The sequence below is a fragment of the Megalops cyprinoides genome, chromosome 9 (assembly GCF_013368585.1).
Source record: "Megalops cyprinoides isolate fMegCyp1 chromosome 9, fMegCyp1.pri, whole genome shotgun sequence".
Classification (NCBI taxonomy): Eukaryota; Metazoa; Chordata; class Actinopteri; order Elopiformes; family Megalopidae; genus Megalops; species Megalops cyprinoides.
Window position 1 is genome coordinate 14,523,179 of NC_050591.1, and position 6,822 is coordinate 14,530,000.

Here is a 6,822-nt window from a genome sequence, read left to right on the forward strand (position 1 = left end):
AGAGCGTCGCCGTCTCCGTGTTTGCGAGCGCTCTGGTTTTGTTTGCGCCGGTGTTCCGCGGGCTCGCTCTCGCATGCGGAATTTCTTACCGCCTCGGCTCGGCATTCCTACGGTGTTCAGAAAGCCAGAGGGAGAAGCCTGCCCCCCCCTCGCCCCACCCTGATAGCTCTCAGCCCCACTTGTGAATGAGGGATATGTACGTGGGTGCTCTTTTTATACCCCTGAGCGTGTTTCTGGAATGTTCATTGCCCCTGACGTGAGGAGGCGAAGACAGATCGCACCCGGGCTCAGAGATGGACGCCGTGGCAGACTGCCTGTCCCTTCATTCCCGATTCTGCGCCTCCATCCCCCTCCCCCTCCCAGCGCCCGCTCCCCCTGCTCCCATGGAGACGGGACGGGATTGACAGGAAACCAGACGGGCCTGTCTCTCCCCTCGCCGTGGCTGCCAGATCCGTCCCGCTCTTCTCGGCTGTCCCGCGGGTCTCCTCCCGTGTCGGGGGAAGGGGGGAGGGGGGGAGGGCAGGTCGACGTGACTGACAAGCCCGCCCCCCTATCGGGGCTGTTGTTTACCCACTCAGGCTCGGCCGTGCATAGCCAGCGAGGGGACTGCACCTCTCCACTTCAAACAAGGACTGCGGGTGGTCTCCCTCGCCTCGGCCACAGTCCCGCCCATCGGCCACCAGCCCCCCCGTCGAGACCCGCCTGTTTAAAATACACAGGTACTGATCAAAGGATGGATACCTAACCTCTCCGTCATGTTCGGAATTTCGGGCCCTCAGCGGGATTTTAATAGGTGCTCGTTCGGGAGGGTGGACCTGTGACTTTTTCCCACGGACAGAACAGACGGGTTTGAAGTTGAGGGATCAGATCAGGGCCGGTTGTTGACTCTGTGAGGCTTTCGAATGTCTCGTTTCTAATTAATGCCTTGTGCGGATTCCCCTGGGAGGACTCCGATTTCCAAATATATATGTTTTAAAAAGTTGCCGGGGGGCCTTCTGTTAAAAAAAAGTAAATCCGCCAAAAAAATGTAGATCCAGGCGCCCTGCAAGAGGAGCTCTCATTTACATTCTCACAGATTCAATTGGTCTGTGTGAGGGGGGGAAAGGGTGCTCACTTCCAGGGAATTGGCTCCACAGTTATTTCTTAAAAACTGGAGACCAGAGACCTGAGGCTAAGCTAGATCCCCTCCTCAAACTGTGAGCTCTTCCCCCAGAGGGATTGCTCCCGTACTTCCTTCGCTTGTGGGGAGGTCATATTTTTTTTCTAATATGATTTCCCACGCAAGCTATAAACAGGCGGCTTTGATATGGACGTACAGCTGCAGGCCTGTATTATATTAGTTTGTTTTCCAATACACCCCCCCCCCTCCGCTCTCTCCCGTCGCCCGGAACATCGTGGTGGAAACGAGGCTGTGCGGAGAAGCAGACTCGCAGTAAGAGGTCTGTCCTGCTCCTCGTCCCTCTCTGAGTCACGCTGTGCTGGCAGAGGCTGGAGATTCGTGCCATCTGTCTCCGTCTAATATTCAAATTGCCCCAGAGAGGAGGGCGCCGGCGTCTTCCGACCGAATCTGGCCGCAGCGTGCATGTGCCCCTTCGCCTGTTTTTAACGGGACAGCACGGGGGCGCGAGGGTCAGCCTGCAGGCAAAGCCAGGAAACGGAGGCGCAATTTCAAATATATATATATATATATATATATATATATGCGACTGATGTTTGGATGTAATCAGGGTTGGAGCTTGGAGACTGTTGATGAGATGGAGAGATGTGAGCGATATCAGTCACCAACACCCACGCCCTGCTGTGCAGCAAAAGTTGGGTGTGGCAAGGTGTTTGGTAAGAGCAGCACCAGAGCTGAGGGGGGCATGGGTTTGATTTCTGTGTGGGGTGCTGCTGTCTGGTTGTAGTGTTTTGACGTCAGCTTTTTTCAGTGGGCCTCGGAATTCTGGGAAAAAATTAAGTTGTCACGGCGCCAGGGCTGCCGCTCTGACAGCTCACTCTGATAACTCGCCCCGTCACTTTGACAGCTTTGGGGGGAAAAAAATCGCAGAAGATGGGAGAACAGAGTTACCAGACAGGTTTCAAAATCCCCTCCACCCAGTCTCTGTCTCGCTCTCCCTCCTTTTCTGTCTCGCTCTCCCTTCTTCCTCGCTCTTCTCCTTAAGCCTCTCTCCCCGTGCCAGCGGTCCCTCGGCCAAGGCCCATTTGCCGTGCATTAACAGAGCCCCCGCCTCCTCCATCGCAGTCCGACGTTCGGCCAAGACGTTGTGCAACTCCGATTCCCAGCCTCCCTGCTCAGCCTGATTCTTATCTGCAGGCACCACCAGATTCCCAGCCAGGTCCCTGTCTGCCATCTTGCTTCTCATAATCGTTCCTCCTTTCTTCAGCGACAGTTGAACGACGCTGGAAAAAAAGGGAGAGGCTCACCCACGTCAATGGCTATCTGCGCGACTGGACGGGCTCCGTCCCTTTCTCGTCGTTTTGCTCTTCTCTCCTTTCTTCCGGCGCTGGTGTTTTTGCTCTCGCTGACCCCCGCATTGTGAGTCCTGTTCGGCCTGTAACGTGCTGGGCGGAGCGGAGCGGCTTCCAGGTTAAGCCCTCTTCCAGCCCTGGCTTTGGGAGAAGGTTTGACTCTCTTTTTTTCTGCGCAGTCCAACACAGACTTTGTTTTCTTGAGCCCCAGCTATTCTGCAGCTGTTTGAAATTCGGCTGTGGGCGTCCCTGTGTTCGGGAGCGAGGACAGGGCAGACGTCCCCCGCAGCGGTCCGTGCTGCTCCAGCGTCCCGGTGCACTCTGGGCCGGCTCTCGCATTCGGCACGCCTCTGTCTGTGCGTCTGTCTCTCCATAAGTCCTGCCTCTCCCTCCTCTCTGTGTATCCTCTTGCACCGGTCTCCAGACACGAGTGTCAGGGCAGTTGCAGGCCTGTCACTCCCCCATCACAGCTGACTGTGATGAGGCCAGTGTTATGTATGGCGGGTGGGGGGGGGGGGGGAGCCTTGGGAGCCTTGGGAGCCTTGGAGGCAGCTGAAGTGACCACCAGGGCACAGGCAGCTGTCCCTGCAAAAAACACACTCCCAAATCAGTCTTTCCTCTCTCTGCAACCTACAACTGGTCATGTTTAGTCAGGAGTGTGCATGCCTGTGTGTGTGTGTGTGTGTGTGTGTGTGTGTGTGTGTGTGTGTGTGTGTGAGGGGGTGCAGCACACACAGCTGGTGTAAAGTCCTCTTAAGCCAGCTGCTGTCACAAAGACCTCCTGTCAAAGCTAGAGAAAGGTGGCCTGCCTCATCTTCCTCTATTCTTCTGTCTCTCCCCTCATTCTCAGACTGCTTTTGTGTCCCCAAGACCCATCCCAGCTGTTCTGAAAAATTTGACTTTGCTTTTTTTTGTAGTTAACCCCCCCCCCCCACCCCCCTCCACTGAATAAACAAAGCTTTCACCCCCTCCTCATTCCACAAACGCGCACGCCCCACACCCACCCGGAGACAATAGCCTAATTATTCACAGCAAACCGTGGCTAAAGTGCGACAATCTGGCCGCGAGGCCTACGCGGTTCAAAGAGAAGCCTGGGGTTGGAGTAATCCGGTGGCTGGGCTCGGGGGCCTCGGGGGCGGGCAGCGCAGCAGCCCGCTCCTGGGCTCCACCCCCTCCCTCTCCTCTTGCCCCTCTCCCATTGTTCCAAACCGTGGCGAGGCGCACGTGCCTCCCCATTCAGCTTGCCGGCGGGGGGGCGGGCTTTTGTGCAGCAGTCATTGTGGCTAACACACAGTCGCGTTTGACAGGCACACGCCCCGAATAAAGGAACCAGGGGTCATTTCTGTTAATTATTTGCTGGACCGGTGAATGGAGGAGACGCGATCACCATCTGTGATTTGTTACCATAATCTCCCCTGCTAGCCCCCCCCCCCCAACCCCCTCCATCATACCCCTCTTTGTCCCCGCCACACTTTTTGGCCCTCCTCATTGTTTCGGTCTGGGCTCTGTTTTCGGAGTTTAGAAACTGAGTTAAAGGAGGGGGTGAGATCAAACTCTGGTCCTCCGCACGCTGTTTACCCAAAAGCCCTCATTCACGCCAGCCTCAGCCGAGATATTTCATCATTCCCTTAGAGCACTCGGCGCGGGTTGAGGGCTTCAATGTGCCTTTTGTCTAAGTGAAGAAGCAGCCTCAGTTTCCTGGCCTTGTTTTATAGCAACAAGACAAACATGGGTCTCTCCCTGGCAGTCTATTACAAGTGTGTGGCACATGTGCTCTTTCCACGTGCTGCGCTGAATTCTGGACCGCCGAGTGCATTCTTAATGAACTACGGCACTCAGAGCCAGGCTTCTCGCTCTCATCGCTGCTTTGATTTTGACTTGAGAAGGTTGGAGAGTAACCTAAAATCCAAACCGCAGCGGCTTTCATTCTGACGAGCTGTGTCTGCAACCAGAAGCTCCACCGCATCAAGCGGTCAGGTTTGGGCTGTGTTAGCGCGCGTTACGAGGGCTATGAAGGTGCTCAGATTTATGGAGACTTCAGCTGTACTCTTCTGTCACTGTCACCCTAGTCACTGTGTTCATGAGTAGGATTTGAGCCTGCAGCACCCCCCCCCCCCTCCCCCCAAAGGGGTACAGCGTTAGCTGCGGCACCGGCGTGATTGTGATGTATTGGGGCCAGTGGGAGCCGGCTGCTTCAGTGGCCCAGAAAGCTGCTGCAGTCACGACGAGAGCCGGCCAGTCCGACGCGCTCCAGAAGGCCTGTCGATTTCGGAGTCCGCCGGGGCTCTGCCGTGGCACCTGTCAGGCCGAGGGTGTGGCGGGGTGGGCGGGGGGGGGGGCGAGAGGCTGTGAAGAGGACAGCCGAACTGACAGGAGATCCCACGGTTCCCACTGAACAAAGCTGTCTTTGAGCCATGCCGCCTGTGAGTTCTGTGATGTTGAGCATCTAGGCAGCCAGACACTTTGAAATGTGTCTGTGCGACTGGGTAGCCTGCATGTTAGCGCTGGGTATCTCAGCCTTTGCCGAACGGCTGACAGCAAGAAACTACATGCGTGCGCCCAGCTGACAGACAGCTTTCGCAGCCAAGTGTGTCTGGGGGTCAGAGGGCAAAGGGGTGGCCGGGGGGAGGGGGGGAGGGGTGCGCACAGGGTTATGGGGGACGTTCTCTCCTCTGGGGCCCCTCCCGTCTCTGTGTCCCTCGCCCAGACAGCTGCCCCCCGTACCATTACCATGACAAAGAGGGCCGTCGCGGGGCCCTGCTTTTCGACCGAGCGCGCGCCACCCCCCGGAGGAAACGCCCGCCGCGGCCGGCCGGCCGGCCTGCTGCGGGACATCTGTGCGCCCGCGGGATCCTCTCCCGACCCCCCCCGGGGGCAGGAGCGGGGGAGGGGGCGAGGCAAAGCTGGGGTTGGGTGACAGGAACAGAGGGAGAAAGGAATCCTGGGCTATGATGTCACACCCGCGAGCTCCCCGCCGGCCTTGAGAGCGCGGAGGGATGAGCCTGTTTGTGTTTCTCTGCGTTTTCCTCCAGTGCCGTCACTTCTATTAGCAGCGCTGTCTGCGGCGCGCTACACGACTTCACTGCACTACGCTGAAAGGCACGCATAGCAGGACTCGCGAAAACAACGCTACCCTCCCTTCTCTTAGCCTCGCAGAAAACCTGCACATTCTCTCCTCGTGATGTCAGCATTGTTAGCGCTGTCACGGGGCAGCAGTGCGAGGTGGTGGTGAGGAATATATCTTGTAACCCAAAAAAGTTGCCATTTTGAATCCCAGCAGGACTACTGCTGCGTTCCCTTTGGGTAAGGGAGTTAACCTGAATTACCTCATTAAATATCCAGCTGTATAAATGGGTGCTTTGTAAGCGGTGTAAGTTGCTCTGGGTAACAGTGTCTGCTTAGCAAATAAATAATGTGGTACAATGCTCTTATTAAATATGGAGCACAAATCTGTGAGGAAAACTCCTCTCGGTCATGGCTCCTTATTTTGCACAGCGGGATATGTAAAATAAAGGGCATGTTTATGAGGGATGTTGTATAAATAGCGAGGCTGGGCTGTGCGTTCAGTGTACATTGCGTCCTTACAGCTGTGGTCTCCTGAGCCAACCAGCTGCCAAGAATGAAGCAGCTCATTCTGTAACAGTGCCCAGGGGGGACCGTGGTCTTGAGGTGTCCCATCATGCACGCTCGTGTTTGACTGCGCAAGCAGACCCCAGCAGCAAAGGCCTCCGTCCCCTACACACACACACACACACACCGATATTTAAAGAAGCAGGTATCTGCAGGGGAGAGAGAGCGTGGGTGGGCCGTCTGACTGTAAACAAGGAGCATCTTCCAAGCGCCTTCAGCCGGATGCAGGGCTCGGCGGAGCCTCCGTCAGACCGCTCGGCTGTCTCCGTTTACATTTTTCTGACATTTTATTTACAGACCTCACCGCCTGTCCAACCACGCCCCCCCCCCACCCCCCCACCCGAAAGCCACGTCCCTTCTCTCTCACAGAGGCAGCTTGTTGTGGGAGGGTCTCTGACACCATGGGAGAAAGCAGCAAAGGGGGGGATTGGCGAAGCTCGCTTGGCGTGTGCGTGCGTGTGAGCAAGCGTGATCCCGAGCGCTGTCATCCTTATGAGTGCAATGCTGCCCGTACTGGAGGGCTGAGAGGAGGGAGGGGGGGTCTCCACGCCGCGGCCCGGCTCTGTAACGCCCGAGCGAGAAAAGCCGCTTTTCGCCCAAGAGGCGTGAGTGTAAACAACGCCGGTGGAGTTAAGTCGCAGAAATCGAGGGATTATGCGGCAAATACCCGACAAATCGCCCGGGATCTCATCCCCCTCGTCCTGCAGCCAAGCCAGTGAGCAC